A 12,529-nucleotide genomic window follows, 5' to 3' on the forward strand; every position below is an offset into this window, starting at 1 on the left:
AATAATTATTCAGGGAAACACCTGCTACACTGGAGTGGATGTCCAGAACTGCACACTGTGGAAATACACCCGTTCCTTCTTTTCCCAGCTGGCCCCTGGGAAGAGTCTTTCACTTTCTTCTTCTTTTTTTTTTTTCACTTTTTTTTCTTTTTTCTTTACCTTTAGAGTTGAAATGTCATCAGATATGGACCCACAAATAACCCTTTGCACACTTAAGTCAGTATCAGCATCTTTTGTGCGACAGTTGAGTCCTTGATGATTTCATCCAAAGTAGTAGAGATTGACAATCCAGGTTTAATTCTACACAGTCCATCTTCTATATTAGATCTCATTTTAGTGGTTTTCTTTGTAGAGGAATCTGTTTGTAGTACAATGATGATCTTTAATTATTTCCAGGTTTGTTTTCCTGAAATAGATTTAAATATTTATAAAATTATCTACGCTTATAGAATATAGGTATAAACCTGGATATTGTGCTTGCAGTACAAAACCAGTAAGTATAGATAATCTTAATCTGTACAAGACATTAGTGGTGCTTAGAAAACCGTCAAGGACTATAGCAATAAAAGGGACAAGGGACAATGAAAGAACTTCAGTTCCAGACGTGTATAATAGGCTTTCCTGAAAATCAAGGATCAAAATGTCTTCACAACGCAGAAAAGCCTCAGCAGATCTTTTCCTAAATAACAATTGAGACGTGGTAATTGTACATTCAAATCATATTTTACAAAAATATTCTTAAAATAGTATTGGGCTAATTTCTGCCCTCTGCTAAAGAAATACAACCACATTTGCTGCAGAAAGGCTTAGTTTAGTAGGAGAGAAATGGTTGTTAATGAATGAAGAAATTAGTTTAATTAGTATATAATTTATTGGGCCATTGAAAGGAGTTACTGGAGAGACCACAAATGTGTCTGAAGAAAAATATTGTATTCTTCTGTTCTTATATCTGCATATTTCTAAGGTTTTCAGTAGACACATTACTAAAGAGAGACAGAGTAAGGTCACACACCTGCAGTGACATTTGTAGATATTCAAAAGTGGACAAGAATAAGAATTTAGCTTTACACGTGAATGTAATCAGTAGAACTGAACTCTTTCCATACCTTTCATAGTCAAGACCATGTATAGATTTTTACCTTAGTCCCATCTTTACTTCTTCCTCTTCCATTTATCTATCAGGTAATTCTGACCCTGTATTTTTCCAGACACTCATTTATAATACAGAACTTTTGTAAATGTGGGTTATATTCTTGAAAAGAAAGTTTGCTTTTACGCTGTCAGCCTGCATGAACACTATTAAAAAGCTATATCTCTTTATGCCTCTACAGCCCTCTGCTACTCTCTACAAACAGAACCTATACATTCAAGAAAATATATTCAATTAATATTCCATGAAAGTAAATCCTTTTGGTAGATCTCTACTGCAGTTGGTTCAATGGAGTAAAAAATTATTTAAATAACTTGTATAATCTCTCAATCTGTGATAATGAATGAATGAATACATAAACAAAAATTGTTGTATGCAATTCAATTAGAGAGGTAGAGCGGATTTCTCTGTTGCATCTGTAATCTGCTTGTGTTACCATCTCCTTAGTTTCCTTTGTGCCATTTCATTATTCAGAATAAACAAATAGAAACATGAATTGAAGATTTCTGAGCTTCAGCTTGTTCTTTCTTACTGCACTGTAGTACAGATATTTTTATTCAAGAGTTGTCTGATATTAATTGCTTGTGTTTCAAATTAAATTTTGTAATAGATTGCATACTTTTTTGTCTTTGGCCACAGTTCTCAAGTCACCTTGTCCCTTCAGGGTTACTAGATTGGACAGGATTCCTAGCTACTTCGAACTTCTGAGCTGACAGAAGCACTGTGCACTAGTAAAACTACTAAAGAACTGGATATCTTTAAGCAATCAGTCCACACCACCAATTGAAAATGACATAAAATAGATTAGAAGCTTGAAAAAGAAGTGCTGACCTTTTAGCAGGTAAAACACCAATGCAGTTCTGCCTATTATACAGCTCTGTAGTGATGTATTTCAAAAAATGTTTTTGGAAATGCCAAGCACTCAATCATTACTGCTTAAGGATTTTTTAGAGGAGTCAATAGCATTGGTAGAAAAATAACCAGAGAAATTAACATGATTAATGTGTACATTATCCTTTTTTTTATTTGAATATCAGTTTCTGTAGCTCCCCACCTCCTTTTCCAGTGAAACCTTCTTAACACATTTCTTTTGCTACCTCACCATTGTTGTAGACAGTATTTTATCAAAGGAAACATATCTCTGCCACATGAACTATGACATTTGACTTTCCCTTTTGATCTCACCATAGACATTTCTTCTCACAGATTTCCCACAATACTGCAAAAAAGAAATGAAGGATTCTGTTCTTCACCCAATTCTGCTTTATAATCTCACCTAACGTATAAACATATATATTGGATCATCTTTTCAGCATACTGTGTCAGCTCCTAGCTATTCCACATCCAGAACCTCACATATCAGTAAAGACACTTTGACTGGTTTCGTTTGACTTTATACATTCTCCGCATTTTTGCTCTCTTCCAAAGATAAGTGACTAAGATTGTAAAGGTAGCAATCCTATGATATTAAATAGTATATTCTTTTCTTTTTTGAGCTTGTTTGTATTTGCAGCTTTATTGCTGTTCCAGAAAATTTCAGATATGGTTATGGATTTGTATTTCATTTTCTGAGCAAAATCATAGAAGCAAAAAGGACTGACTACTAAAATTGTTATGATCAGAGCTTTGGGCTCCAGGGATGGCTTAATAACTGAGAAGTTACAAGGGGATGTAAATTGGCCAGGGATATCATACAAATAACAGGATCTGTAATGAATAAATGTACTTAGTAAAGCCTACTCATTTATCCTTCAAACCTCTAGAGCACAATGCTTTTATATAACTTCCATCACTGGTAGGATCATAACAAATGTTGTATTACTCCACAATATTTTTTTCCTGTTTTGGAAATATGACAACAAAAAACCATTTTATGAAGGTGTGTGTGCAAAACCCTAAACTTGACAGAGAAAGGAAGAAAGCTAGAACTGGTTTGTGATTTCTTACACTGTTTTGGTTAGAATGATGTCAGCAAAACCAAAGCAAACCAAAATAACCCTCTATAACCCTCTCCCACTGATCTCCTCCTGCTTAGGCAAAAGAAAAAAACAAAAAGTGTTTTATTGGAATGTGTCACTTGTGACCAAAATTCATTCAACTCTTCATTTGTAGCCGTTTCATTTCATATAAAAAAACATTTAGTGGGCTACACAGTGTCTCTGAAGTCTGGTGAGCTACAGTATTCCCCCAGAATTAGAAATTCGATCAACTGAAATGTTTCTTTTTAATGGCAGGTATATGGCAATTGCATCTAATCCCCTTTTACGTCATGTTTTATCATGAAGAAAATTCAGGGGGAGAGAAATAGAATCTAAAGAACATTCATGGAGCGGGAAATGTGTTTCTGCCCATTTCAAATATAGTTTTAAACCAAATTGTAACTCTTCCAAATGTGAGAGAAGAAGGATGCAGCAGTGATGTTGGCATTTATGCAGTAATATTGTTGGCTTGCTACAAATATTTCTCTTTGATAACTGTGTATCTTTCTCCTGCTTTTTAGCAAAATAACTTAAATCTTGGCACAGAAGCCACAAATTCACAGGACTTTGTCTTAAAATTTAAGACTTCATGATGACACACATTGCAGTCTGTCATCAACTTGCGATTAAGCTTTTTATCACAATCAGTTCTCAGCGTAATGGACGTTAGTAATTTTAACAGTGGTCAATAAATGTGTACATCCAAATTATTAATATAGTCTCAGATACCAGTAGTTTTCTAAATACTCCTGAAATACATTTCAAAGATCAGATGACACTTTAGTTGGGAAATCTGATAGGTTTTCTACCTTCCATTACCAGTACTGTAAAAATGTACTTATGTGTACTCCGAATGATGGGAAAGTGAAACAGCGTATTATGGAAAAGTCTTTTCCTGCTGAAATGTGTCATATTTTACATTAAAGAATAGATTACAGTGTTTGTTTTAATATGTGACATAGACCTTTCATCACAGAAATATTATGCAATTTTATTATATGCTGTTTGCCCAAAGTTTTGAAGTAATCCACAGTATTCAGTATTAAAAGTAGTACGAAAGATTCTGACATTATGTCCAATAGGAATATATCTTTACGAGTATTTGGTGGCTGCTAATGTTTTTCAAGTTTCTTTCAACTCTTTGATATTTTGAGAGGATACTCCAGTTTATGAGGTATACCTGCCCTCCCTATGGACTCCATGGTGAATGACTCCAGCACTCTGTTTATGAGAAGAACTTTACAAAGATCAATGCCTACATGGGTACAGTGTGATGCCAGTTTTGCCCCTGAGATATAGAAGGAGCATGAAGCACAGCCATATTATTTTCTTATTATGTAAGAACATTATGAAATGATCGGTTCAGTCAAAAAACTGCCAGTAATTTTACTTGCTCGGTCAGATGCAAGGTTGTTCCTCAGGAAGAAATACACTGAGAAATTGTTTTCTTTTCTTTTGTCTGAGTGCCTCTTAGAGCCACCCTCCCCCCAAAAAATTAGGTCCTAACATGGGTCCTTTAGGGACTTCCTCAGTGACAAATCCCACTCTTTTAATAACTATTGATGGAGTACAAAAAACGGGTATATAATCCTTCTTCCTTCATTCAGTCCCATTTCTTTTGGAGTACTATTTTTTTTCTTTCTAGTTCTTGTTAATCTATTCACGCTTTCACATATAAATATATACAGACTTTAAGAAATGAGATTATTAAATAATACTTCAGATCTCTATGTTAGCATCCAAATCTACTGCCTGTCATATCTTCAGGACATATCAAAGAGTCTAATTTCATATCTTTGAATCCTCTTTGTAACATCTACTTGAACTCGTGCATTACAGTGAATCTATGAAATCACAGATTGTGAATAGTAATTTTTAAGACTTTCAGGATAGTGTCCTTTCCAAATATTTTAGGAAACTATTATTTCTGTCTTTTGCTCTGAAGAAAGCATTGTTTGATTTTAAACATCTAAGGGAAATGAATAATGTATATATAATTAGGTAAAAAGAAATGAACATATTTAAAATAGTGTGTGGCCTAAATGAAATTGCATAGCATAGAACATTATTATTTTGTTACCTGGAATCTATTTTTCCTCCCTTTGGTATTTGTTTCATTCACAGCAATGGTGAGTTTTGGGGGAACTTAATGTTGTAAGGAAAGGCATACATTGCTGCTTGGAAAATTGTAAGGAGATTTCAAATTTTTGGAAAGGAAAGTAGTAGAAAATCATGATGGGAAAAATAAAATAGATCACGTTCAGATACTAAGACGGAACAAGGTATATATGGCCTTGAAAATACAAGAAATGTGGGTGTTGTATGCAGTGAAATGAGATCACACAAAAGATAATTGAAATTTGGAAGAATTAGAAAGGGCAAAAAAGAATAGTGAAAGAAATGAGAAAAGGAAGTTAGAGTAATTCAAGTGGAAGATAAAAGGGAGTGGTCAAGTAGTTAGATTGTGAATCCAGTCTAATCAAGTGGTCTGATCTTGGATCTAAGGCTTTTGACAGAAAGAAAAGTGGCTCAGAATATGTTTGTTGTCATAAAACTAAAGATTATGCCAAGTTTAAAGGTTTGATAGGAAAAGAAGGTAATAGTATGGCCAAACATAATCAAGGGAATCAAGGCACTGAGAAGGGTGGAAAGGAATTATGATGAACTCAAATTTTTGCTGTGTTGCACTTAAGAAGCTTAAGAAGACACATCAAGAGCCTAATGAAAGATGGACCAATTAATTTCCAGGAAAAGAAATGGAAAGAAAGAACATGTGTAACAACTGTCCAGATAGGTTTGAACAGTATGAATAATATAGCACCGACAAAGACTTATTGTACTGCACATTATATTTGAAAAAGGGGAGTGGGTGAAAGAGCTTCCTACAGTTTTGCATTCTTAAGACTGTTCATACTTTGCTGAATGAAGTTGCTATAAATTACTTGCCACAGTATTTCAAGGAGCTGCTAGGTTTCCTGAATTCCTACAGCTTTCCCAATTTAAGTTGAAGCTCACTGTGATCACTTATCCAAAGATATGCCTCTTTTTTAACATCAATGAATAATGAATTTACATGCCAACTTCTGATGAGTTTAGTTGCTCATATGAAATCATATTCATAACAAAGTAATAAGCTCTGAAACCACCTGAAATGAGAAGAAAGGAAAAAGTTGAGCTACTTAATGCAGCTTTACCCCTCCAACAATGTGATCAGAGCTCACCTCTGATGGTCGCCTGATTTTGCATGACAGGTGGTCAATACCTGTTTTCATTTATTCTCTCTTCTCTCCTGGCATCCCATTCAGTCTTCTTGAAGCTACTGGTTTTTTGATACAGGAGAATTCAGTTTTATATAATGTACTGGGTCCTAATATTTTAATTCTACAATAACATCATCAGATTTTGCATTCAGGGCTGAAAAAAAAAGTCTGGTCTTTCTGCAAATCATAAAATGTTTTCTTGCTACTGTTATTTCAGTCAATATATTTTAGGTTAAGTTTAAAAGAAGTAATCAATATACTGATGAGCTTTAATAATTAAAGAATTTCCTTCTTACTGACTAAATAATTCTTAAAGAATGTCCATCTGAACCTGAAGTATGTGGCAGGAATAAAGATGAAAATGTAGTCATATGGTGTTATTATGCTTTAACGAGAATAAATAATTCCTGGACTCTAATATGATCTCAATAACTTTAATTTTACTTTATTTCTATTAGCTGACTGCAGGAAGCTTATTCCTGAATAACTTTGAAATCAAAGGCCATAAATTGAATTGGTTGCAAGATATGAATTATGAATTATTGAAGTAAGTTTTTTTCTAGAGAAGTGTTTGACAAAACACATTTTTTTAAAAAAAAAAAGAAGAAAAAATATTTCCATTTGTATTCCATATACATGAAGCATTTAACACCTAGTTGGTTTTTTTTTTCAATCAAAAATAAGGTTTCCATTTTCTTAAAAAGGAGGGATTAGAAAAGGGCATTAGTAAAACATAAATATAGTTGCTTTTGCTCTGGTTTTGCAGAATGACTATTTGACCTGTTGTTTGTTTGGTGATTTTCCTGAAACTAATAGACTGAGAGTAAGAAATTGTTGTTTAATAAAGCACTGTAACAAAAGCTGAGGAATTCATAGAAGACCTCTGGATCAAACATGGATTAAATGTGTTAGAATGGTAAGTCAGGCAGCAGCAACTACCTACAGAAGATGTGGGGATGGGGAGCACAGATAATTAATTCGTTGAATGAAGACCTACTGTAACAGTCACAGCTGACTGCTTCCTGGGACATATGCGGGTTGCTGGTTTCTCTTTGACACTGACTGGGACACTGTTCCAAGTAGAAGTGTGGTCCAGCTGAAGAAAACTTTACATAAGAGAAAAAAAAAGTCAACTCTTTTTCATACCAAAAGTTAAAGAAAAACTGCATCATACTTTACTTAGTTAAAAGGACATCAAAATTTCATTCTGCAGTTATTACTGATTTTTTTTTTTGCACTAGTTACTTTTTAATTTATTCCCTTCCTACACTAAGTTAAAATGCCATGATTTTTTTTATCTCTGGGAAAAACTCTAAAATATAGCTTCTGCAGGTATAGATTACAATTAGTATAGAAATATTTTTTGCATTATAAAACTGTATTTACAAGGGTAATTTTAGAAATAAAGAGCTTTATGCAGTGGGACATATATCGTTTTCAACCTGCAGGAAAACCATTTTGTCATTGAAAAAATACTGATTTTTGTTCAATGTCTGCTTCAATGGCTAAATCTGCACCACACTTTATCAGATAATATCTCACTGAAAGTATAAAAATTACTTTAAAATATACATGGCTCTGAGCTGCATATTGTTGAAAAGCTTGAAAGAAATCCTGATAAACTTACTGGAGAATATCACTCTGAGAAGTCATCATTTTTCTTGTGGTTGTTTCAGGTGTGACACCTTGCCAGTTCATAATCAAAGAGCTGAGATTTTTTTGTCTGTGGATGCTCTAGAAATCCTTCCATTATTTGATTTTGGTCATAGCTGTACCTTAATTTATACCACTGTTGCAGCTATTGACTTCTGTATTGGCTTTGGTGGAGACATTCAGGGCACAGGATATGCATATGTTGCAACTTTCATGGTAATGAAACTGGAGAGCTGCACATTGCCAAGAGCAGAAAAGTTTCCAAGGAATAGTAAGGTTATTAAAAAGATGCAAAGCTGTCACATCAGTGTCTAAGGTTGTCCAAACTGTTTTCAGATGAATAGCTGTCTGCCTTGATGCCTTTTTGACTGTGCCCTGGTTTCAGCTGGGATAGAGTTAATTTTCTTCGTAGTAGCTAGTATGGGGCTGTATTTTGGGTTTGTGCTAAGAACAGTGTTGATAATGTGGAGATGTTTTAGTTTTTGTTAAGTAGTGCCTTGAGAGTGTAGGCTCTATAACACCTAATTTTTAAATATCTACAGCTACAAGAGTTGAATCTCAATCGCATGTTGTTTCTTCTGCCAGGAGGAAAGTAACAAGTGATCTTCACCAGTCAGCAGCAGTGCACTGTCTATTCCATTGTAGTCAAACTAAATTGACCCGGCATTTTGGGAATGAGGGAGTTAAGCCCCTGCATGTTACCCTCCCATTGGAAGCAGAATAAAATAGAAGCAAGAGAGTTCCTTTCCCAAACTCTGTGATCTTGGTAGATTGTATGAGAAATAAAGTAACACTTAATATTCAAGAGAGCTTGTCAAAAAAATGCAATTCTCAAAGAAATAGTGTATGTCGTTTCTTTTGCTCATATTTTTCTGCGAATATGATTGATTTTATTTGAAAAAAAATGTTTCAAAGAAAGATTTTTCTTCATTTCAGTCAACCCTTTTCCACACAGACTTAGAAAAACCATTAGAATGTACTACAGATATGTAGTACTGAAAGACCAGTGAATTCTTCTCTTTGACAACATAAAAGATATTTCGACATTATGCAACTAATGTTTTTCCATTGCATTCCAGAAAAGATACTAATTTGGCTAAGAAGTTATGATATTACAAAGCTTCTATAATAATTTCAAATAAATAGTTCATCTTAAATGAAACAGGAGGCAAGGGCTGTAAGAAGCAGCAATTCATGTTTGCGTCTCCTAAACATCCAGTAAGTTATTTGTATATTCCTCTCATTTATGTACCTTCTGTGTAGTGGGATGAAATACTTAGCTTCCTTAGACTAAACTGTCCATCATATTCTAAAAACCAGGCTCTCACAAAGTTCAGAAACACAGGAACCCAATTTGCAGATGGTCATTATCTGTTAAAGTGAACCAAAGTAAGCACTAAAGTGTTGCTGAATTTTTTTTTAATACTGCAAAAGATCTAAGGGTTGTGCAGATTGATTTCTTGTTATTTGATACTAAAAAACAAACACAAGATGAAATTTTATCACTTCAGGTAAAGGAACACTTATAATCTGTGATGGATTGAAATGCTAAAACATGTTTAATTCATATAGCTTTAAAAAATCTTTTGTCTTTTAATTTTTAATTTTTGTTACGCAGTTGGAGATGCTATGTTATTCAATTATTTCTTTTTTCTTGTAAGGAGAGAGACAACAAGAAGAAGGAAGTATTATAAGAAGAGATCAGGAAATTGAGACCTAATAAGGGGAAACTTAAAACCCAATTCATTAGGTTGGATGGAAGCAAAAGCAAAAAACATCTGAAAAGCTTTATAGTCTAAATAATTGCAGTGTTATAGAACAGAAAAACTTTTGTAAGGCCCCAGTCTTGAAACTTTATGTATGAAAAAATCTCATTTATAAAAGTGTTATAAGCAGCTTATATATGAAGAAATTATTAGGTAAGGAAAAAGCAGATATTAAGGAGAATAATCCTGATATAAGTATTTCTTTTTGACAGGAAAATTAGGGGAAAGTATTTCAAAAAATACCTAAGCCATCATAAAGTTGTATTAAGTCAGTTGTATTACGTGTGCCTCTGTATAGCTGAAACCCTCTAGTTCCCCATGTTACAAAAGTATCCTAGGTAAGATTAGTCCATCTTTAGCTATATATTTAGAAATCAAAAGTGAAAAGCCTTGCCCCTTCTAGGAATCATATTATTCTTCATAAATGCCAAAGTTCAAAATTTCTTAACAAGTGTACTTTTCTGAAACTGTTCTCTAATGGTCTGACACTGTTAGGCCAAAGTGAGAGATTCCCATCTGGGAACACACGCACACGCTGCCTCTTCCAAAAGGCTTTCTAGTGATGTGTCTCAGCTCATTAAAATTTTTGACCAATGAGTTAACTTCACAATTTAGCAATAATACGTTAGCTCTCTCAGTGTGACTTTTTCTTAGGGGGAAAAAAGGATCTACTTCATTGCTAATAATTCCTTGTTATTTTTATAAACATTTTCTCCAGAGAGTTAATTAGTGTCTGCTAAAGTTCCTGATTGGAGAGGCAAAATGAGTGCTTTATAGCACCATGGGGAAAATGTTCACATTTTATGTGAATACAGAAAAGCAGCCCAAAATAAACCTGACCCTGTGAATGGATGGTAGCAATGGTATTAAGCTGTCCTAATAAGGGAATTTTATCTTTGAAATAAAAATTGTTTGGTTTATGAATATTTTTCCTCTGCTCTGTTGTCAATGGACAAATGTCTACACTGCTCTGCTTTGATATTTCCCGAGTATTTGAAATACTGGACATAGGGACTGGAGATAGATCCTTTTCTTTATATTTCAGGCAATGATATAATTTTTCACATCAATGGAGAGCTCTCTAGGTGTACCAAATCTGATACTGCATCTATAGAGAAGACCCCAAATATACACACTTAATAAAAAGATGCTGTTAAATATGTTTCCGGAGTGGAAAGATTTGAATAAATACTGGCATCTCTCCTCAAACGAATCTCAAAGGACCCACCAGGCAGTTAATCCTTTACCTTGATCTTACTTACCTGTGAAGTCCTATGTATATTAAAATTGGGAAGATTATAAAATTAACATGGACTCCAGTTTCAGCTCTATGAAGATAAATTCCAGCTTTATTTTTCACTATCTGCAGACAGCACCCTCATCCGCCTCTGTGGGCTCTTCAGCAGGTTTAATACCTAAATGAGAAGGATCTGTCTAAAACTTAAGCCAAGCTAGACAGGAGTTGTGGTGTGCCTAGAAAATCTTTTTGAAGGCTATAACTCAGTGCTGTGCTCATGAGGGAAAGATGAACTGAGTTTCACCAGAAAATTCAGGAAGAGTGTAATAAGGAAAAAAATCCATGACATAACAGTCAATTGCTAAATGATCAGACACTCAAGCCGGATACTGCTTCACACTCAATTCATGTTAAGACTAAACTAAAATAGGGGCTCAGCGTGGCTTTCTCATATTTCAGACAAGTTGTGTAGTAACTAGATTTTCTGGCATTTAGAATTAAGAGTGTCTGAAGTCTTCCTTTTCTGCAATTAGCCATCATCCAGGGCCTGAGAAAACCCTTCTGGTCTACCAGATCTAGTAGTATTTAAAGGAAGTTTTCTTCCTTTGTGTGCTGTGGGGGGTGTGTGTGTGCATGTGTTTAAACTGTTGCCCGATCCCACGGTCTGCATTCTCAGGGTATGCAAGAAAGCTTGCTTAAAAGAAAGGAGAACTATCCTCTCCCCATGTGTAAACAGATAGGCCTGAATTAAAAGTGAGAACCTGAACCCAGCAACTGGCATTCAGCTGAGGGTGTAGCACAGGCTTAAGCCCATGTCCGACTGAATAGGCTGGCAGCTCCAAACATGGTTCATCTGCCAGTGAACACCCTGGCTGCCATGGCACAGGCATGGCAGTCACAGTCGTCATGTACAATGGGTTACCTTTTATGCTTGTGTTCAGCTGTTCCCAAGCACTAGCAAAATTAGGCGCACGTTTTAACTCCTGAAATTAAATCCCAGTTCGCTGCCCCTCTGTCTCAGAGATGCTATGGTAGCATCAGGACAAGCAAAGCTGGTGGTGTGACAGGTAAAATCCTTGGGCTGAGGCAGGTTTACAACTTTGCAATGTTAGAGGGACTACAAATCACTTTTTCAGAGAAAGACAAGGCCCTTTTTTTTTAAATCAGTTTTTTTTGCAGTGCCTTCTGAAAGGAGGTCTAAACAATTTATCATTCACGCTTTTCCATGGTGTACCACAAGGCAGGTTTTGGACGAGTGTTTGCTTCCGCATTTCTACTGTTTCAGAGTGACAGGGGATGCTATAAATACATAGACTGATATTACCATAACTATGAACATATGGATAAGAAAATATTTGCAATAACAGCCACAGAAGTAATCTTTTACTTTCTATTGTTATTTCATGAATGCATAATATGTTTTTCAATTAATATTTAATGTCCTTAATGCAGGGTGTTGTTTTTTTTAAATATCTAGATCAGTT

Source organism: Phalacrocorax carbo, chromosome 2 (assembly GCF_963921805.1).
Source record: "Phalacrocorax carbo chromosome 2, bPhaCar2.1, whole genome shotgun sequence".
Classification (NCBI taxonomy): domain Eukaryota; kingdom Metazoa; phylum Chordata; class Aves; order Suliformes; family Phalacrocoracidae; genus Phalacrocorax; species Phalacrocorax carbo.